Source organism: Diorhabda carinulata, chromosome X (genome assembly GCF_026250575.1).
Source record: "Diorhabda carinulata isolate Delta chromosome X, icDioCari1.1, whole genome shotgun sequence".
Taxonomy (NCBI): Eukaryota; Metazoa; Arthropoda; class Insecta; order Coleoptera; family Chrysomelidae; genus Diorhabda; species Diorhabda carinulata.
In genome coordinates, this window is record NC_079472.1 from 16,735,777 (window position 1) to 16,760,147 (window position 24,371).

Genomic DNA, 24,371 nt, shown 5'->3' on the forward strand with positions numbered 1-24,371 from the left:
TGATTGAGTTTGGAACCTTCGATTTTCAAGTACTCCCATAAAAAGAAGTCTACAGGATGAAATCTGGAAATTTCGATAGCCGTTCAATAGGATCTAATCTTCCTACAGCTTATAGATACTCAAAAAGAGGTCTTGCGAAATGAGGAAATGTAATTTCTTGACATTGAAACAGCATTCGACAATATTCCTTTTGAAGTAATTTGTCAAGATTTAGTCTGATAATATTGGTTATTTTTTTTCCGGGAAAGGATATTACTGCTCTGCGAGGTTCCACGTTCCACCATTGGTGGTACCAGTTTAAAGGACTAAGGATGAACCCCATGAGAACAAACTTTAACGCTACCAATTACAAAATAAGTAGACTTAAGTCTTGTATATTTCATAGCGATTAAATTCCCAGCAGTCACATTTTCTATGAACTCGCCTCAAGATTAGTTTCTTTAGAATGGCGATAGAAAGAATTCTATGGAATTTCGATGGCTATTCAATAGGATCCCTTCTACCTCTAATCTGTCTAGAAATACAGCTTCTAGATACCCAAAAAAAGGTGCTGAGAAATGAGGACGTGTACCATATTTTTGTTGTTACCTGCAAAGAAAAATGGAAGTTGCCTTGGTTAATGGTGGGATGGTATTTGTTGACATTGAAATAGCATTCGACGATATCCCTTTTGATGAGGCACACGATTAATTTAAGTGCATGAGACGATAGATGAAAGCCTAAACAACAACAAAAAAACGATGTAGAGATGCTCACAGCTAGAGGTGGCCTACAGAATGGAGTTTTGTCTACAATTGTTTGATCTTGGTTATTTTTTTCCGGGAAAGGATATTGAGAGGTTCCACGTACCACCATTGGTGGTACCAATTTGAAGGATTAAGGACAAACTTTCAATTTCTTTGATGCAAATTTTGTACCAACTTCAAGATTAGTTTTTTCAGAATTGCTTCGCCTCGGAATAGAAGATTTCTTGAACTGTTTTTGTTCTGAAGCTCTACATCTTTCAAAATTGGTTAATCTATGCACAATATGCTATTTACTAAGAATAAATGCAAATATTCAGAACATGCCAAGTGATTTGAACAATGTATTCCATTGCAGGTGGTAGATTATGGTATTTTTTTTTCTAACTGTATTTTTGGCTTCGTCAAAAATGGAACTGTTATAAATTAGTTGTTTCTAGCAATTAATCGATTTGTAAAACTGTTTTTCATGATAACAATTTTACTATTGTTATGAACGAATCATGTCGAATTTCTTGTCAAACATTTTATTTATATATCATTTAAAAATGATCCCCAACCTTGTACCTTACTCACTGATGATAAAAAATAACTTGTTTTTAAAACAATTGATTTCTGTGGAGTCTTCAATTGTCAACCGTGTAAATTGTTGGTTTAAATCGAAAAAAAATCGAATATATTCGCTGAAATTTCCGAGAAACTTTTAATAATATATTATCGCGTTTGTGTTTTTTGGTTAAAATAGTGAATTGATTCTAAGTTTTGTTAAATCATCTGGTGAGTTTTTTTTATATTATTTATAAAAAATTATTATTAAATTTTTCTTTATTAATAAAAAATGGGAAAATAATTTTTTTTTTAAATAAAATTTGAGCTCGTTAATCAAATCGATTTTCTTGAAACATGGAACATCTCTAAAATTTACGAAATAAATGAAAAAATTATAAAATATGTTAACAATTCTTATGATCCGCCAAGAATTAGTAATAAATTTTTAATTTAATCAAATTGCCATGACATTTAAATCTATGATACCACACTTGAAATTCATAATCGAAAATAGCAATAAATTTAAAACAGGATATAAATGAAATTGTGTTAAGAGAAAAGACTAGAAATTTTAGCTTTTGCCACTGGTCTTTCCATTCCACTCAATTTATATTTTGATTCAATTGTTTACATATTATTATTACCAATTTATCATATTAAGAAATATGTTTCGAACAATTATTTGTTCATCATCGGGGAATCGATTAATCAAGAATTTTGTGATAAAATATGGAACTCATATGATCAAAACAAATAAAAGTGGACATTCTTTTTTTTTGAAATTGAAATTAGGTTATATCAATCAATTTTTTTTAAATACCTGATCATCTTCAGCATTGCTGCGATCCTCGTATCCAGAGAAAAATCGTTAAATTTATTATAATCAAAGACAATAATATTTTAATTAACTGGTTAAGGTATATTATCAATTATACCCTCTACATTAGAAAATGCTACCAGACTGATAAGGGAAAGTAATGAATCAAATAGAAATACACAAACAGCCATACAGCCTTAAAAATAATACCATAAAAAATGATAAAACCAAGAGTGGTAATGAGCTGTCGAGAGGCCCTCTTCTGGATTTTTAACATTATAGTGAAGTTCTGCTGGGTATCTGGATAAAGTAGTAGCCGAAAAATGCTACTAGCGATGGTCTTGTTCACAGAAGTCAGAATCAAACATTGGGATATATGGTCAAACAGAAGTTACTATACAGGATGCCCACGACGAGTTAAAACTATCTGTATATGGCAAAATACTTATAGTAAAATCATGAAAATTTATAAGTTTTGGGTTTTCGGATACGATCTTTTTAACTAAAATATTTTCAAAGATAACCGACTTCCGGTTTTCTTTTCGAAAAACGCATACTTTTTGAGTTGTAAATTTTTTTGTAAAAACTTTGACCGTTGCAGGCCTTTATAAATTATTTTTTCACGAGAATACCCTTAAAGATATGAAAATGATTTCTATACGTTTGCTTTTAGTAAAGTAAGACGTATTTAGACTTATGTTGAATATTTTTTCATTTTATACAGGGTGTGTATAAAAAGTTTTCAAAGTTATACTTCATAAATATGAAATTTCTTCATTTTTTTAAATAGAATCGCCCGGTTTTTTCAATTTTAATGCATTTAGGGATGAAAAATAATCAAATTTATGTGTACTTCTCTATAACTAAACCTTATCGTTATACAGATATTAAAAGTTTTCTGTAAATTTTTAGAGATGCAGGTGTGATCTAAATTTTGTTTATTCGTTATTAAATTGAGAACGAGCCATTTTAACGATGAAAGTATCAACAATGACTAATGACAGTTAAATAAGTGTCATTTATTACAAATTCTACTAAAAGTATAAATAAAAAATTACAACTTGTTAAAAAATACAATAATAATTTAAAACCTCAAATATTTCGGAAACGACTAAAAGTTGGAATAGGATTAGGAAATACAATTTTATTTGATTTTTTTCACATACCCTGACAAGATAGAGAAAAATACATTTTCATTTGTTAGTGCTTTGTATCAACGGGTCAAAATAAAATTTAGACCACACCTTCATCTCTAAAAATTTATAGATAACATTTAATATCTGGATAACGGTAAGGTTTAGGTATAGGAAAGTATAAATGAATTTGCCTTATTTATCCCTGAATGCATTAAAATAGAAAAAACCGGGTGGTTCTATTTAAAAAAATAAAGAAATTTGATATTTATGAAGTTAAACTTTGAACACTTTTTATACCCACCATGTATATAATGAAAACTTTTTCAACATAGATTCAAATACGCCTGAGCTTGATAAAAGCAACCGAATAGAAAACACTTTCATATTTTCAAGGGTATCCTCGTAAAAAAATCAGGTTCTACAATGGTCAAATTTTTTACAAAAAAATTGATAATTCAAAAAGTATACATTTTTCGAAACAAGTTTTAGACAAAAGAATTTTATTTATTTTATTTAAAATTTTATCTAAATTTCAAAAATGTATTAATATACAGGGTATTCTATTCAAAATAACAAAGTTATAGTCAACTTCCGGTAGAACCGAAAGACGGTTATCTTTGAAAATATTTTAGTTGAAAAGATCGTATCTGAAAACTCAAACGTAGAAATTTTCCTGATTTTACTATAAGTATTTTGCCATATACAGATAGTTTTAACTCGTCGTGGGACACACCCTGTATAATATCCAGAGCTAATTGACCATCAACAATGAGGAGAGCACAAAAAAGATGATGAGGTTTTAAGAAATGGCAACACGTATCTGAATATGTCAAATCTGAAATTACTTTTTTTAATAATAATTTTTGGAAGAAAGATAAAATTTAAAGATTTTTCTTTAAGTCTCTATCAAAATATCTAAACAGTTTCCTCGAGATCTTCCATTACCAATTGTGCTATAACACTTGAAATGGAAGCTCCCATAGCACAACCATCAATTTGTTTCTATACTTAATTTTCATATTTGAAGCACGTTATTGTTAGTGTGAGTTCTATAGCTTTTAAAAATTCGTTTCGAGGTATTTCAGTAAATTCATTTTTTTATGAATATTTTGATAAAGATTTAAAGAAAAGTCGAAACGTCAAATTTCATCTTTCTTCCAAAAATTATTAAAAAAACTAATTTTAAAACAGAAGAGACCTAAAATCTGAAATTACTTTGTTTGACATTTGACATTTGACATATTTAATGGTGAACGTACTCAGAACGTGTTGTTATACGAGTGCTATTTGAGTTGTTCGCAGAAACTTTAAGCTTTCATCTTGGTCAAAAAATGAAATTAAACTTCGAAGCTGTTCGAAATAACCGTTCTATTAGAGCAACAGTCGATTCTGAATGGTACACCAGCATTTGTTTACCACAAGTGCTGGAAAAAATGAGGGAATTCTTCACCACTACAATGCGAGCTCACAATCTCATGGTATATCTTGCAAAATTGAACTCGGATAACCAGCAAAATACGGTGGCTAAAGATGGTGCGTCATCACCAAAAGTCTAAGCGTGTTAATCGACACATTGCAGCTGGTTTAATCCGAAAAATGTTCACGATTTGATGATTTCAAGTATTTGTAAACAACCCAAATAGCAATCGAATGAAAACGCGTTCTTAGTACGTTCACCATAATAAAAGTCAAACTTTTTGATGACAATGACAGATTTGACATATTTACATCAGGGTTGCCTAACCTAACCTAACCTCAAAACTAGCAATTTCGTATATTTGGCATATAAGTAATACAGTTTATCTATACTGCGCATGTTTGAGAATGCGCAGAACTGAGCTGATAGAGAAATCGTTGTCATTCTGTCTTCTTTAGTCGGAACATATTTGATTTCGGTCTGTCGTTCTTAGGCCTGTTTAAAATTTATAAGCAGTTCTAGATTACGTTTGTTAATTATAAATATTAAAATCCGGGCTTCCCGTTTTGTTTCAACTTGTAAATTTCCTCGAAAAACTTTTTAGTAATTTTTCCGAATACCTATAAAAACAAAAAAAATGTTGTTTTCAAATATCAATTAACATATCGATAGTGTCATTTTTTTTTAAATAATTGAATACCAGAAAAGGATAATTAATTATGATTTTTAATGAGACGCGTCAAAATCGACATTTTTACTAGCTGCAATAATTTATCATGTGACAGAAAACAAGAGGTGCGTAGATGACATTTTAATTTTTAAAATAATTCGTTAGTTTTTCAAGGTATACACGAAAATATGCTAAATTAGTATTTGTTTCTGTCTTTTACGATCGTAGAAGATTTATAATTGACAAATACTCAATGTTTTTCTCTGAACACATTATTTAACATACTCTCCCACATAATTAAAATGACTAAATTTATCTCTGAAGATGATAACTTGGTTATCGAAACGATAGAAAGCAAGCAACTAGAAATTCATGAGATTAACTAAAATTCCGAGGCTGATCATTGAATCTGCGAGCAGATAAATTCTTTTTACGTCCGGCAGATTGCTGGCCTCACCTGAAAATCTTCCTCCTTTACCCGGGCTTAGGACCGGGAGTGGCAGTCACCAGGCTACTCTATCCGCCCAGTAACCAACCTCAGGCAGAGAGACGGAATGTGGGTTGGACAGGATGACCAGAGAAAGATTAGCAAAGATCGTACGAGACGGTAAACCAGAGACACGACGACCTTTAGGAAGACCTCCAAAAAGATGAATGGATTCATGGACATCGACATCTCAAGGATGACAAGTTGGAAACTACATGCCTAAGGCCTACAATACGTTGAAGAAGCAGAACTAAAATTCAGCACAATAGCTGAAAAAACATTATCTAGTATCACTATCCCTTTCGGTAAACTCAAATTGTTGATCACGGATGCCTCTTCCATATTACTCTTTATTGAAAACTATAAAGCTACAAACAAATCTATAACAATGAAAATATGCAGGAATTGCATTCCTCTTAAGGGTTTATTGGTTTTTCTATACTGATCACTCTAAAATGACCAACTAGGTGCAGAAACAAAGCTCGTTACCTCTCCACGTACCCTCTACAAGTATTTGGCTATTATAAAATTGATAAAAGCTGGTAGCATCCCAACATGCTGGTAATTACTCTGATTTTGGTATCCGACCACTTCAGAGTGTATGGAAATGAACAAGATGGCGCAACGACTCTTTCCATTGGATCACAACCTACGGTAGATTTTTCAAACAGCCAACAAGTCATGGAAAAACAAGAGGAAACCCAGAAACATGGATAAATGACTACAGATGTGAAATAGGGTGATTTATTTCTTATTATCCTAACCCAAAAGGTCTTTCTATTGAGTACAAAGGACCTAATGATAGTTATTGATATGCTCATCGGATATTGTATGGTATTCTATTACCAAAAGACCATGAGTGAAATTTTAAAGCCAAAAGAAAGAGTCGAGCACTTCCTTTGTTAATGCGAGGCTTCTTAAAACCAGAAGCCTCTTACCACATAGAAGATAGATAGAGAAAGGAATGCTCTAATGTCAAAAAATTGTTTACAATTTGTAAATAAAAGCTTGTTAAAAAGTAAGAAACAAACATACAAATAACTAAATAAACACACAAATAAATATAAAGTATACAAAAGAAAACTATAATGGATAAAGAAAAATCACATTACATGTATATGTTGTCAAAATTAAATCTCGATATAAGTAATGGCAATGTTCTAATTTCAATTTGCAAATGATTGTGCATTTTTTGCATTGTAGAGTATTGAGCCCTTTTCCAATTCTGAACGTGTAGTAGCTTGTAAAGACCTTATATAATTGGAGAAGCGTGTTTACGAATTAGGCAAACTGATTCAAAGATTAATAAGAAAGAAAGAGTCAATATTTTGAATCTTTCCAATTTTTCCTATTTAGTTTGAGTAAATATCTAACAGCTCTGTTTTGCAGTTTGAAGATTCGCACCCCACGTACCCTAGAAGGAAAGGGTATATTGGTCATGGGACTCAAAAAGATCATCATGAACTGTTATAAAGGTTGATGAGTTTAGTTCGTAAAATAGGCAGAACTTTTTAGAAATTTTTTAGATGAACAGTCTAGGGTATACATTAGATCAATAGGTCAATTCGTGGTCTAACTCATTTAATTAGACTATACAAAAATGGTTAATGAAATCCATATATTTATACAATGGAGAATATTTTACGTGGGGTGTTTTATTTAAAAAGCTATCAGCAAAATTAGTAACGCGATGTTTCAGAGATATTTCCCAGTACATGGAACAAAGTGCTTCCAAGAAAGCAGGAAACTTCTTTTTGACCAATAAAGTCATGGCTAGCCTTCCAAACAATTACATCAATTTCAAGGGAAATGAACTATTATGGAATGGATTTTTTTTTCTATTTATATAATGATTTATATATATATATATATATATATATATATATATATATATATAAATATTTATATATTTTCAAATTGAATGGATTTTTCGATGAATTGTGAATAATAATCATGTCGAATAAAAACAACGAAAAAACATGATATTTAAATAAATTTCGACATATTTATGTATGCAATTAATTCAGATAAACGTACAGCGTGGCCCAAAAAAAAATACTTAACATACTAATTGTTACAAATAATGCACTTTATTATAAACCATCTGACCCCGGAGAACTAAGTTCCGGTTCGCAGATTTTGTATTTTATTAAGTTCAATTTTTTAATACGATAATAAAAATAAATAAAAAAATACAATGATTCCTTTTGCAATCTTTAGTGATAGACAATTTTTATTATAAGACGCAAGAACAAATAACACAGATGATCTGTGAACAAGCCACATATAATTGACCATGGAAAAAATATGGATTTTCCAGAAGCCTTTAATGATTGTCCTTGTGATTTGTTAATAATCATGACGAATGCAAGACGTAGGTATCGAAAATTGGAGTCGTTTAAACTGAAATGAGATAGTTCGGTTAAGATTTCTTGACCTCCCAATTTTCCATTAAGTATCATCGCGTAAATAACATTATTTATCAATTTGATTCCAATCGGCAAATGATTGTGCATTTTTTACATTGTACAGTATTGAGCCCTTAACTAATTCTCAACGTGTAGTAGATAGATAAAGATCGTACTGCGCGTTTCTAAGTGAATATATATTCTAAAATTGGAGAAGCGTCTTTACGAATTAGTTAAACGGATTCAAATATAACTGAAGAAAGATTAGTCAATATTTTAAATTTTCTAAAGAAGTTTCAGCAGTGGGTCTCACCGTTTAGTCTGAGTAAATATCTAGCGGGTGTCATTTGTAGTTTGAAGATTCGTTCAAATTGAGTCACACCAAACGTACCACAGGGCACCACGAACTGTTATAAAGATTGATGAGTTTAGTTCCTTGGCAACTGAACTTAGCGAAAAACAGGCAGAAGTTACTTCATTCCACTCCCATTTCAAAGAACTAACTTGAACAAGCCATAAAAATTTTATAGTTTTACCGATGTCAATAATGGTGTTATTCAATACAAATTTTAGTTTTAGAAACGTTGAGACACAGAATATTAGAATCGCACCATGATTTAAGGGTAATTAGGTCGCTAGATATGCTCCTATGAAATACCGTGAGATCAGAATTGTTCCAAGGGCCTAGTACTGAACCTTGAGGCACTCCACATAGTTATATCAACCTTACAAGCTGATTTTAATTGATAAGATAAGACTTAAACCATTTGAGAGGGGTTACCCGGAAACTACAATTTGTTAAATAAAATCGGGACCCTTAGAGAATACACAGTGGAGTGATGTTTGTTTAGGCTGGAGTAAACATTATTTAGGATTGATGGATAGTAAGTGTTTTATATTCAAACTGAAATGATAAAAGCTCTTATTGACCAATCTTCCAATGATTTTAGATATCGTGGGAAGATCGATGGTTCAATGCTTGATCTTCAACCCTCTTTTATCAAATAACTTTTGCCTTCTTAGAGCAATTTGGAAAGGTGTCATTTTGAAACTAGCGTATATTTTGCCTAAAAGAATTAACTGCAGCTATTTTTTTTAAACATGTTTTAGTGTTGGGTCTTTGTAGTATTTCAGATTTAATAAACGTATTTATCTATGATATTTTTAATATACTTGATACTATCAAAAATAAGATCGAAAAAAGTTATTATAATAATACGAATTGAGAGTGCTGATTTATATTAAAATAGAACTTTGATCTTTCAAAAAAAAGGTGCTACTTTATGTATAATTTTTTATGAATACTGTTTTTTGGACAGCAATGGAATAAAATGCGGTATCCAAAATAAAAAATTTTCCATTAGATATAAAAACATGATGATAACAATAAAATTAAAGTTTCCCGGAACTAGGCGGTCATCTATTACGTTGAACAGTCGTTAAAATGTTTATAATATTAATTTATTAATTGCAAATCGATGTCGTGTATTCACATATATTAATTAGAATTCATTTACATTGAATAATTACCTTCAAAATATTGACGTATCTTCCTTATTCCTATTAGAACGATTTTCTAATTTTTCTAGATATTCAATTAGGTGACATTAATAAATGATTGTGTCTTTACAAAAATTCAATAACATCTATTTAAATATAATCGTTTTCGTTAGAACGTGTCAAGCCGCATAGATCGTAAATCAAATCCTGAAAATAATACTTTGAAGTAATGGAATTGATATGTCAGTTAAGTGGCCCCCAAAAAACATATTTGTACAATATTTACAATTTTTTACACCACAATTTGTAAGTATAAACGGCACATCTAGGAGCAAGAGATGCAATTGTGAATATTTTTTGCAATTTTACTAGAATTAACTGGAATTAAGAGAGATGGTTTTAGAGAAATCGAATTCGCAAATCTAATGAACGAATCCAACATAGTTTTTCCTGCTCTTACATAGGTGAGTATCTAAAATTTTAAGCACTGCTGTGACCACAAAAAGACGCCTCAGAACTCTTCGGGAAGTATAAAATTTGTTAAGAAGTATAATGATATAAGACATAGTCCTGACCTGGCCTCGTTCGAAAACTGAAGAACGAGTTAAGGGATGAAGGATTTAACAACGACGGTAGAATTGGATGCATTTTATTTGTATAGTTGCCTAGAAGCTCGACTAAAGGGAGAATATTTATTATTGTAATGTTTCGTATTTAGTTATTCGTCGTATTTAGTTACAATCTTTTTATTCGTGGGATGAATTGTTAAGCACTGACTCTTTTACATGAATTTGCTTTATTTTTTATCCCTGAATGCATTAAAATAGAAAACACCGGGTGGCTCTATTTAAAAATTTAAAGAAATTTGATATTTATGAAGTTAAACTTTGAACACTTCTTATACACACCCTGTATGAAATGAAAAATTTTTCGACATAGATTCAAATATGTCTGATCTTGCTTAAAGCAATCGAATAGAAACCATTTTCATATTTGTTAGGGTATCCTCGTAAAAAAATAATTTATTAGGGGTTGCAGTTTTTACAAAAAAATTAATAACTCAAAAAGTATGCATTTTTGGAAAAAATTTTTTAGACAAAAGTATACTAAAATTTTAAGTAGATTTCAAAAATGTATCAATATACAGGGTGTTCTATTTAAAATAACAAAGTTACAATCGACTTCCGTTAGAACAGGAAGTCGGCCATCTTTGAAAATATTTAAGTTAAAAAGCTCGTATCCGAAAACTCAAACGTAGAAATTTTCATGATTTTACTATAAGTAATTTGCCATATACAGTTAGTTTTAACTCGTTGTGGGACACCCTGTATATCTTTAACAGAATTCTACAAACTTCTAGAGCACAAAAAACAAAATAAGTAAAATAGACTTTCCTAGAAATTACTTAAAATAAAACGCCTGCTATAATAAAATGTTCTAAAAGAAAACATCAAAGGCGCGTACGCCATTCATAAAAAGTCAATGAAAGGCGCCGCGCGACTTCGCCAAATTTTAATATTCCATTGTAAATGGACAGGGCAGGCCTTAGGACTCATTTCGCGATCTTGTTTGAATTGAAAGGTATCAGTGTAAATTTTTCTTGTTTTTCATTTTGGGTTTGGAAAAAAGTGATTTCACATAGAGATTTTTTAAACCTATGACGATTTATTAACCTATTTACAATTCTTTTATCATAACCGTTGAGTGCAGCCACATCCTCAATGAAGGTCCTTTCGTAATTGTATCTCTCGATGGTAAGTGGATTAACCGATGTACCAGGAAATGGACACTGACCATCTTTTATGTTGGATACAATGAAAATAATGAGCCGGGATGTACTTAGTTATCGAAACGCGCCTCATACAGTGTAATTGTGAGTGTTGGTGTAGTACTATAAATAAATAGTGTGTTCAGTATGAATCTCACAAACGGTTCCAGGAATTCCAACTTAGTTGTCGACTGTAAACCAGTTTCTGAAGACGATAACTTGGTTATCGAAACGCTCATATCAGACAGTGTAATTGTGAGTGTTGGTGTAGTACTATAAATAAATAGTGTGTTCAGTATGAATCTCACAAACGGTTCCAGGAATTCCAACTTAGTTGTCGACTGTAAACCAGTTTCTGAAGACGATAACTTGGTTATCGAAACGCTCATATCAGACAGTGTAATTGTGAGTATTGGTGTAGTGCTATAAATAAATAGTGTGTTCAGTATGAATCTCACAAACGGTTCCAGGAATTCCAACTTAGTTGTCGACTGTAAACCAGTTTCTGAAGACGATAACTTGGTTATCGAAACGCTCATATCAGACAGTGTAATTGTGAGTGTTGGTGTAGTACTATAAATAAATAGTGTGTTCAGTATGAATCTCACAAACGGTTCCAGGAATTCCAACTTAGTTGTCGACTGTAAACCAGTTTCTGAAGACGATAACTTGGTTATCGAAACGCTCATATCAGACAGTGTAATTGTGAGTATTGGTGTAGTGCTATAAATAAATAGTGTGTTCAGTATGAATCTCACAAACGGTTCCAGGAATTCCAACTTAGTTGTCGACTGTAAACCAGTTTCTGAAGACGATAACTTGGTTATCGAAACGCTCATATCAGACAGTGTAATTGTGAGTGTTGGTGTAGTACTATAAATAAATAGTGTGTTCAGTATGAATCTCACAAACGGTTCCAGGAATTCCAACTTAGTTGTCGACTGTAAACCAGTTTCTGAAGACGATAACTTGGTTATCGAAACGCTCATATCAGACAGTGTAATTGTGAGTGTTGGTGTAGTACTATAAATAAATAGTGTGTTCAGTATGAATCTCACAAACGGTTCCAGGAATTCCAACTTAGTTGTCGACTGTAAACCAGTTTTTGAAGACGACAACTTGGTTATCGAAACGCTCATATCAGACAGTGTAATTGTGAGTATTGGTGTAGTGCTATAAATAAATAGTGTGTTCAGTATAATATCTCGTTATTTTAACTATGAGACGCCGCTGGAGTCGTTTGAATCCTTTCAACTTTCAGCAATCCATGATAATGTCGTGTTTCTAAAAACCCCGTATATGTATTATCCCAAGAACTGGAAATTGCAGACTATTTCTATAGGATTTGCTCTTATTTTATATAAAACTAATTGATACGTTAACAGAAGTGTCAATTTAATTTGAAAATATTTTTTTTCGCCTCAGCACCTTCGCCAAATTTTTAAATAATATCGTGGACTTTGTGCAATTAGGTAGGTACAGAAAAATCATAACGTCGAAAAAAAAATGATCAACTTTGCGTTGAATTTTTATTTGCTCTCCCGGCCTTCACTATAGCGTTTACAGCACTCAAAAACACGCGTACGAGATAGAGATTTGTCCCTGTAGGCCTCTTACAACAATTTATAGCACTCAGTCGAAGTTTTTTTCGATTTAACGAGAAATTTGTTTTTCGTCGGATATGGTTTTCGGCACGAGAAAAAAACCGCTACTGCACAAATACTATAATAGTGACGGAAACGTTATTTATTAGCCACACCTCGTACATATTGGTACTTAAATGTTTGTCGTAATGAAATATGAATAGAATAATAATGAATGAATGGAATAATAATTAATATAGTTTTGAGACATTAAAGAATTAATGGACGCGCCTCATACAGCGAATGCGCCTCATATCGAGAGCGCGCCTCATATCGCGGGCGTGCAGTTTAGCCTCTGATCGCGCAGTTTAAAACCTGCACAACTTTACAACTGAAGGTCGAAAACATAATTGGAAGTAGTAAAAATGTTCGTATCGATTAGAGCTTAAAGCTACTATTAGGCGCATTTCGTTATTTTTTCAATTTATATATTCTTAAAACACTTATAAACAAATTACGGTGCTTTTTTTCATGAAAGTTTGTACATTCAAACTTCTATAACTTTTGAACAGATAATATTTAAAAAGTCTACCACATCTCATTTTTAAGCATAAGCTTGAACGTTTAAAATGAGCTGCTTTAAATCTTTCTACGTCATAAAGGAACCAAGTAATAACCGATAATGTGATAAAAAACGTTATTTTGTAATAATTTTCTATTATATTGACGAAAACTTTTTATATATAGATTTTTTGCAAAAAATGTAAATACCTTTTCGGCACGAGAAAAAACCAAATTCCTTTTAAACCGCTACTACACAAATACTATAATAGTGACGGCAACATGTTTTGGGACGTGCATAGACAAGATATTTAGGTACCCAACGCATTATTCGTTTTTCACACCACCCGTCCAGGGCGCCCTCTAGGCACACAGTCTCGTTATTTAATAACCAGACCTCGTACATATTGGTACTTAAATGTTTGCCGTAATGAAATATGAATGAAATAATAATTAATATAGTTTTGAGACATTGAAAAATTAATGGACGCGCCTCATATCGCGGGCGTGCACTTTAGCCTCTGATCGCGCAGTTTAAAACCTGCACAACTTTTCAACTGAGGGTCGAAAACATAATTGGAAGTAGTAAAAATGTTCGTATTGATTAGAACTTCGAGCTACTATTAGGCGCATCTCGTTTTTTTAAATTTATGTATTCTTAAAACATAAATAAATTGCTTTTTTTTCCTTTTTTTCATTAAAATCTGTACATTCAAATTTCTATAACTTTTGAACAGATAATATTTAAAAAGTCTACCACATCTCATTTTGAAGCTTAAGCTTTAACGTTTACAATGAGCTGCTGTAAATCTTTCTACGTCATGTAGGAACCAAGTAATGACCAATTAAGTGTGAAAAAATCCTTTTTTTCGTCGCGCATGGTTCTCGGCACGAGAAAAAACACGTTCATGTCAAACTGCTACTGCACAAATACTATAATAGTGACGGAAACGTGTTTTGGGACATGCATAGACAAGATATCTAGATACCCAACGGTCTACTCGTTTTTTACCCCGACCGTCTAGAGCGCCCTCTAAACGCAAAGTCTCGTTAATTAATAACCAGACCTCGTATTCTTTTCTTTCTCTTTCCTATTGATTACTATCAGAATATAACTACCAACTATTGTTGTTGTTTTCTCGTTTTTATATATGCCAACGGTCTATTGAGGATTTTTACAGATTACAGATTTTACAGATTGAAATCATTTTTTCGATTTTTTATTTCTAAACATTTTCTTTTGACCCATTGATTTTTTGATACTTATAAGTTTTCAAATGTTCTCATTTATGTGATAATAATGTTTTTTGTGTTTTCTCCTTTCGTACTTTTCATCAAATCGCATATTCAGATTGAAATTGGAAACTTTCATAATCCTCGTTGACTAGTTTGGAATTGTTTTAGATGTTCGTCACATCCTTTTTTTAAAGCCACGAGCCGCCCTCCTATCATTGCATTCGTATTAGAATTAATCGTGAATCTTAAAAAAAATGCATTTGTTCGGAAACAACCGGTGTTATTTCCCCCAAAACCTAACACAAGTAAAACACGTAGGAAATAAACGAATTCCCTTTCTATATTTAATAATAAACTATTAAATTTCAATCGAAATTACCTCGTAATGACAATAACAAACAAAATATTTTCAAGTTTTTCTATAAAAGATCTCGACGAACCAATCAAATCATTGGCTATCGCCTAGTTTAACATAGTACTTTACGAAATTTTCAGTCCGTTCTACATATTAGTATCGAACAGTCCCCACTTGAATTAGCAAAAGTTGTGGTACCTTATCAAAGTGATAGAGAATACCCACTATTGACAATCGGTCTGCAGTACTTTCTTGAATTTCTTCGCGGTTTTAACATTCTCATTAACAAGGCCTTGAAGGACCATGGCAATAATACTTTTTTTCGTATTCGGTATTTGTAACGCGGAATAACTTTTCATCCAGAAAGATTTAATTGAATTTTTTTTTTGTGAAAATAATTTGTTTGAGGATTTGATTTTCGTAGTGGGACAGTGGCACTTTTATGTGAAGTGACTCTTTTGGAATTTTATTTATTTATGGATTTTTAATGTACCAAATATACGTGTGAGGTTAGTATGCGTTTAATAATAAATTTTGTTTTTTTTTTGATTTAAAAAATCTTTTAATGTGCCTAAACACTAAATTTTTCAACGTGAAAAGTAGGTTTTATTATATTGAAAAATTACTTATTATTAATTAAAAATGATAGTCATTTTTGACGTTTTTTCTAAATACAAACTTTAGAAAAAACTTGAATGTTTAATTACTTTATAATATACATACAGGGTCGGACAAAAGATGTGGAATACATAATTAATCATGACTCTTATAAAAAAAAGTCTTAAACATTTTTGATAAATTTTGTATATACAAGGTGGAACAACTAAATGGAATTCGTTATTAAATATAATGAGGACGTGTTGGAAAACACGTAAAAACACGAAAATTTGTATTTACAAATAGTATATAATCGTGTGACTGTGGTCGAAACTCATTTTTTCATTTTAAATACAAACCCCGGTATATTATTTATTTTTTAGATTTTGTAGACAATTCTAGACATATTTTGTGTACAATGTCTCGTCGCTATCTTCACCTATTTCGGAAATATCAAGATTTATTGAAAAATTCGCATAAAAACATTTTTTTCATTCCACAAATGGGCTACATAACTCTAAAAACCTAATAAGTGATAACTATTATTTTTCAATAATGCTAATTTGATATAGAAATATCTGTTTTGTATACAATAATTTCCATGGCACGAATACGATTTCCGTAGCGCCTATGCCATTTTGTAAATCGATCCGAAATAAGTCGAAAATGATAAATAAAATTTTTCGATATCTCGCTTCTTTTTCGAGATATCGATACTTGAAGTTGAGAAAATTTATTTTTATTTAATATTTCTATATGTTACAGACCGTTTATGAAAAATATATAAAAGGACTAGTCCGTATAGAAAAGGACTGAGGATATTAGTCTATATGTGTAAAAAGCTTTTAATGAACTGTCTAGTCCGTTTGTAAAATGTCTAGTCTATTTATATTCGGCCCAGCTGCATCCAAATGTATATTTCTAAGATATTTAAACAAATTTTTTTATTTATTTATTATATTTTTATATACACATAAAAATACTACTCAACCTAACCTAATCCAATATAACTAAAATCACAGCGTGATGAAAGTTATCAAAAATGGCACATTTTGTTATAAAAATCTGTTTTATTTCAATATAATTTTGGAGTATCAGGCAAAATAATATAAAAATTAAATCTTTTTTTATTGAATTACAAGATTCATATTGAATTTTTAGTCATAAAATATTCATTTGTAACGAAATAATGAACGCCATGGTCAAAAAAGACAAATTAACCTAACCTAACTTAATCCATCCTAATCTAACCTAACCTAACCTAGTCTAACCTAAATAAAGAATTTTTGAAAGCATTCAGAACGTATTTTTTGCTCGGAAGAGGATATTTTTACATTAAATTACTAATTAAATCTTCAAACTATCATTAAATATTTTTTTATTTTATAAATAATTAAAAGTAATCAACAATTCTTTACGAAAAACTCAAATTATTCATTTATTCATCATATGTTAAGTTATATTCATCCAAGTTATCAAAAATGGCACATTTTGCTATAAAAATCTGTTTTTTTCAATATAATTTTAGAGTATCAGTGTAAATAATATAAAAATTAAATAAAAAATCTTTTGTTTATTGAATTACAGATTCATATTGAATGTGAAGTGACAAAGTATTCAATTGTAACGAAGTATTGAACGCCATCTGTTCTATAAAGCGATTTTTGAACTAACGTTTGATTATAATTTTAAAGTATCGATATCTCGAAAACGAAGCGAAATATCAAAAAATTTCATTCTACATTTTCGATTTATTTTGACCCAATTATGTCTAATCGCGGCACCACAGAAATCGTACTCTCTCTATTTTCACATATCCATACAAAAATAAATATAGTGGTGTCAGATGAGGGGATCGCGCTGGCCATTCTATCTCTCCGCGCTTTTCTATCCACCGATTTGGAATAATTCTACTTAGATACCTCCGGGCATTGATTTGATAATGAGGTGGGGGTTTCATCTTTCCTAAACCATCTTATATTCGCAGGATCTTGTAAGTTTGCTGGAACATTATTTTGAAGCAGTTAAAAATATTATATCCTGAGTTAGTGTGATTATATAGAGATGCATTTCATTTTCCTTTAATATTCGAGAAATTGATCTGTAGTTAACGTTGAATGGCGAGGCTGCTTTTGGACCAGATTTATGTTGAAACTCAAGCATAATATCTAGTTTTGTATCATCATTTACCACATTATTATCTACTTTTTTCATCTGTCTTATATGACTAAGCCCGCAAAACTTCTTTTCTATTTTACTTGGGAAAAAAGCGGCGAATTTCTAAATTATATATGTTATCTGTAACCAATCATTTGTAGAATTGTTATTTTGTGTTAAATGAACCATATTTATTATATAATATAACGAAATTCAAACGATAATAGTACTTGTCAAATGAATAATGTATATAACAACAAAAAAATCGTTGATTTATTCTAAATAACTTGAAATCTCGTCGCCATAGAAAACGCGTATTTTATAATTTTTAAAACTTCCAAAAAGTAGACAGCCTAAGGATTTGACTGATGCTTAGTCAATTAGATTGGTGGAATGTCCAAAAAACATCAACTAGAAGGCTGAATCATGATAATCAGTCGAGAACTAAATACAAAGGGAGTTGAACATCGGAAGAAATGTCCAAAATATACTGGAGATCAGTTGCGTCGAATTCCGATATGTTGTCTTGCATTAAGAAGACGTCACGTCATGTGATCATGGATAATGAAACGAAAAATATTATTCCTTATCACATCAAAAATCAAAGGTAATATAGAAAATAGTCTCAATGACGTGGGATATAAATCCAAAAAGGAATTTGAGGATCAAGTTTTGGTTTGGTGTGCCATATCCGAAGCAGGCATTTCGCGTCAGGCAAATGAATATTTTGATCCAGATAAGGCTTTTGTCAGCACTCCAAAATAACCATTGATTGATTAGAAGCTCACGATTTGTACTGAAAGAAGGTAATCCCCAGACACGCCCTATCAAAGAGTTTTGGGCAATAATGAGTGGAAAAATGTATGATAGAGATCGGAAAGCCGAAAATAAGCTAAAGCTTAGTTATAGAATATTTAAAAAAATTCGCGGAATTGATAATCACGTCCAGCAATCAATTGTTAAGCTAAAATTACACGCTATTGATGAAAATGGTTCTTCGAGTACAATTTGAATTGGAATCCTTGTAAACATATATTAATTCACTTTATTATGAATGTATATCTAATTCACTGATTATCAAAATATAATATGCATTTGTTTATATGAAAATCTTATGTTTTTTTAGAGAATTTATTTAATTTAATTAATAGGAAGGAAGCAATTAAAAATTTACCTGCAATTATATATAATATTTAAAATATGTTTATGTTTCTAAATCGTCTTGATTTTAGATTTATTATGTTTGAAAATTAGTTTTTTTTTTATAATTTTAGAAAGACGGATGAAAATTTGACGCTTCGACTATTTTCAGTTTTTATCCAAATTATTTGATAGGAAATTGAAGAAATATTGAAAATATTGAGTTTTGAGGTTAAAATATTGAGACTTGACCGAATATATACGTCATGTAGGTAAACCCAAACCACGATCGACCGTTTCCAAATTTTACCAAAATTTTTTGATCATCCAATACTTTCTAATGTAGACCTAGATCAATGAAATAATCATTTTAAAATTTGAATTACATTGTCTTGGTCTACATTTGGAAAGCTGAGAAATATACCGACATATCTCAAACGAAAAGTGTTTTACTTGTCCACCCAGTACGTAGAAAGGCAAAAGTTATATTTAAAATGGAATTGAGCAGATAAAAGATGGACGAAGATAATACTATAATAGAGCAATTTCCCAAACTCAGCTAGACAAAAATTATTTATTGGTCCAAGCTAATGGAGGATACAAACTTTGAAGGAAAACTGCAGGATCTGGAATAAGTCGCCTGGAAATGTATGGTGGACGTTGTGACAAAAATTTCCTAGAACACCTTAAAAAAGAGACTTACAAAAATTTAATCAACGAACTCATAATTTCATACAAAACTTTAGGATGTAATATGTCTTAAAAAATACATATCCTGTACTTTTTTATAAAAATATAAGTCATAGTACATTCAAAATTTGGTATAAGTTTTCGTGTGACGAAAAAAGTTGTTTGTTGACCAGTGTAGTTGGGTGGTAACACTGATAAACAAACTAGATGAACAATTGGAAGTTTTGTGATTGATTGACACGTCAAAGATAAAATAATTCAAAGAAAAAATGGACAAAGAACGAGGTGAATAATTTAATTGAGCACCCACAGAAGTACGTACTGTGGCAGAAGAGGCCATAAATAATTTGTTTTCAATTTTCGTGTGACGAAAAAAGTTGCTTGTTGACCAGTGTAGTTGGGTGGTAACACTGATAAACAAACTAGATGAACAATTGGAAGTTTTGTGATTGATTGACACGTCAAAGATAAAATAATTCAAAAAAAAATTGGCAAAGAACGAGGTGAATAATTTAATTGAGCTCATCCAGAAGTAGGTAATGTGGCAGAAGAGGTCATAAATAATTTGATTTCAATTTTTGTCCAACATTTAAAAGTGACAGATGTCACATTAAAACTTCACATTTTGCGTATCGTACTGCAAAATGAAAAAATACAAATACAAATATCTTAATGAAAAAAGACGTTAAAAAACATTTAAAAACATATTTTGTTATAAATATCATTATCAAAAAACACATTTTATCTACATCATATAAGGACTTTATATAACAAGAATTCAATGTGACCTCCATTTACTTCGATAACCTTATCAATTAGTTAATCGATCTTACAACTCAAATTATGTTTGGTTATATAATTATCGGAATTTATTGCTTTGTACTTCTTTGAACCAGTGATATTCTAAACTTCCAGATTAAATTCAGAAGTCTAAGGTTGGTATAGGAACTCAATGCTCGTGCCAAATGATAATGAGTTGTACTGCATCTCTAATTCAATTATATTCACGTCAACAAATTTTCTATATCCCTTTCTCTATTCTTCTTGTATCCATTCCTTCTAAATTCAACCATTTTACTTTAACGTTTCTCTTCTTTTTTCCTCAATTGAATTATCTATATCTCTTTGAAGGTACTTACTTATTAATCCTGAAGGCTTTCTACCCTTTCAGGTGAAACTCACGCTAGAGCTGAATCATTACCTGGGCCCCTCTTTCCACAATAGTATTCATTCTTTCCAATCTTGTGTCTTTTGCTTTATTTCCTGCTATTTTATTTTCCCCTGTAATCTTAATTTCTGTCTCTTCAGTACCTCCTCGATCTTCTCCTTTTTTTTTGTAAGTTCATGCTTCATATATCTTTCGTATTAAACGTTCTTCTCCCATTCTCATAACATGGCCATAACATGAATTGATTTTGAAATGTGTTCATGTTTCTGATCGATTTGTGGTTATTTTTCAAGAAGACGCGGAATCCAAGTAACGGATTCGACCAGAATAGCTGATAGATATCTTCGTCATCTCTATCCAACCAGGGACTATTGTGATATTACTTCTGGTTGGTGGGACTGTCCGTGTATGAAGCTCCATTTGTTAAGAATAAGAAGTTTCTTTGTATAAGTAGCAATCAGTTGCAAACATTCTATCTTGTGCAGCATTACTTGGCCGATATTGTCAGGATTTATGCTTCCGATAGTCTCCGAACGTGTGTTCGGCATCATCTGATTAGTTTCCACAATACGTACACTCAGGTGTTTGTACTTTCTTCATTTTGTGAAGATACCGTCAGAAGTAGACATCTCCAAACTTCCTTTCGATCTACAATCTAAGGTCTTTCATTAGTCGTCGCGTCCATTCGGCTGATTTCTCTTCTGTCCATCGTTGTGGACAAATGCATTCTGTATATCTTCTTACGCTCGAAAACCAGGAGATCTACGGGAGTTATACCCACTGAGACAGCTTGTGCAAACACAGTCTGGTAGGACCTGGTGATTCTCAGTGCACCTGGTCTTTGTACCATCATTATCGCTTTGTTTACCAGACTTCTGCTTATTATGGGTGTGGAAGAAACTGTGTTAGATTGAGGCAGATTTTGGCATTAGTTCCGCTCGTATACTTTCAATTCTGCATGAACATTTGGTAGTCAGAAAGATTTCGCATAATTTGATAATCAGCTCGTGTCGATTGGTGTAAAAAAATTCAATTGCGGTGCTTCAAAAGACGTTTATAACATTTTTGTTCGCAGAAGATGGTTAAAAACATCGATGCGTCTGCAGTTTTGATAGTTTTGATGACGTAGAATCATTTTGAAGTCCAGATAGGTCAGCGACACTCTTCCAGAAAGGCACTACTAAACCATCAAATATTTTGTAATATAAATTACTAATACTTTCAATGATCATGGAGGATTTATTTAAGGAAAAAAAAGGGGGGAAATTTTCACTTTACCATAATTGGAGACGAAGAAATGGTCTAGAAGAAACTATAAAAAATATACCAAAATATTATTATTTTAAAATAATATTTCTTTAGATGTTAAGGGTTGCTGTGAAGTTGTTGATATGAATAGAAACCAGAAATAGCCATAGGTAGGTATTTACACGTTCAAAATGGCAATTTATAATTTGAGATGTAAGCATTTTTATATTTTAATTCGAATTTCGCGCTCTAGAAAGGAAATTTTGAGAGGTTAGGTTGGTAACACTGATCGAGACTTGGGTCAGACAGATGTAAACACAATAAAAATAGAGATCATTTTGAAAAAGTTTTTTTTGAATTTATTCTCGCCATCCAAGAAAGAAGTTTACAAAGGTAATTATTTAGAATTGGGGTACCAGGCAAAAATCGTTCGAAAAAATTTTTCACGCATTTGGGGTTGTTTCTGAGGGTACAAATAGTAAATTTAAGGCGGTGGAGACATATTATTTCCCTTATTTTATACATTACATGGAACAACTTACATATGATAAATCAATGAAACCTAACCTAACCTAACCAAGATGGTAATTATTTAAAATTGGTTAGATTAGGTTGGGTTTCATTGATTTATCATATTTAAGTTGTAATGTCTAAAATAATGGAAATGGAATAATGGAAACACTCCAAATGCGTGAATAATTTTTTCGAACGATTTTTGCCTGGAGTTCCAATTCTAAATAATTATCTAATTTAAATTTGACTTGATTCGGGATTATATTAGAAATATGTTCGGTAACCTAAATATTTTATTTGGTTTTCACACACTGTATATTAATAAAAACATGTTCGTGAATACTATCAAGATTTCAAATTGTTTTTTAAAAAGTTGCGACGGAAAACATTGGTCATTTTAATCAATGATGTTTTTGTAGTAATGTCACGTACGCTGGAAAAATATCTAAATTCCAAATATCATAATATACGTTTTTAAAGATTCTTGGTAATGAATTTGGGTGATAGTATATTAAAGTATAAGTGGATATTAATGACTTTGAAATAGAGCGAATGTTTTAAAACCCATTCATGCACAATACTTTTTAATCGGTACTTAAAATCACAAGAAATGAGTCCTGAATTGAATCATAACTAGCTAGTAACAATAATAGAGAGAACTAAAAATAAAACTGAATACAAAACATAAAATGCACTCAAGTAGATATAAGAAAAATACATTCTAAAACCAAAAAACTGTTGACAATGTCCTACACAATAACCGCGAGATGATGTTGACAAAATATACCCAGAAAAGAAAGAGGTAGAGGAATGATGAGCGTTGAAATATCCTACAAGATCCCCAAGGAAGGATAATACTTAACATTAAAACAAATATATGAGATTGCTGTACCGGCATCAAAACCTATGAATCATACGTGAAGAAGACGATGTACATGAAGAACAGTCCAGCAGAACTAAAAACATGAATAGTAAAGAGATTAAAACAATAAATTAAACAGACAATAAAATGGAGAGCTCCAAACCGCTTAAATTACAACTAGCAGAATCCAATTCCAACATTTTTGAATGTTACGATTCTTCTATGAAAATTCATTGAATTTAAACCATTTTCTGTGCTTTTACTCATTGAATTTTGTCCCAGTTGAATTCAATTCCGACAGATTTATTTCAGCCAAACCGAGGTTCGTAGAACTATCTATAAACACTTAATATGAAATTACTACGGTTCGTACGTTAAGGATTCCACGTTTCAAACATTAAGTAAATAATTGTTAATGACATATATTTAAAAAAAATTCGAATTCCAAGTCGTTATCAACATTGGACTCAAAATTTTTTAGATTTAGATTTAGATATAAAAAAATGTCGATTGTTTTTGGAATCATCATTAGTTTAAATTTATTATATTTTTATTGGAAATTTAGATTAGAAAGAAACGAGGATCGCTACCTAAGTTTTGAGAAAAATAAAAACAAATATTTATAATTGCATGTGTTCGAACCGATTTTTTCCATTTCGATTTCAACCATTTTCCATTCAACCAAAACTTGTGATTTAAAGGCATCAATCGTTTCTTTGGTTGATCTCGCAAAATATTTTTGATCTGCGGGAATGAGAGTAAATCA

The 24,371-nt window shown here is 31.1% G+C and overlaps 1 protein-coding gene across 2 annotated transcripts in view; it reads left to right on the forward strand.

Annotated features, from left to right (window-relative positions):
- The first annotated feature begins 1,217 nt into the window (after positions 1 to 1,217).
- The window catches only part of LOC130900667 (scavenger receptor class B member 1), a 100,455-nt gene continuing 77,301 nt past the window's right edge, over positions 1,218 to 24,371 (forward strand). Inside the window, exon 1 of one of the 2 annotated variants that reach the window (XM_057811428.1) lies at positions 1,218 to 1,520. The gene's annotated coding sequence lies outside the window, so the exon portion shown is untranslated. Of the gene's footprint in view, positions 1,521 to 15,321; positions 15,740 to 24,371 lie in introns of those variants that run through there. The other variant, XM_057811427.1, reaches the window with a different exon arrangement.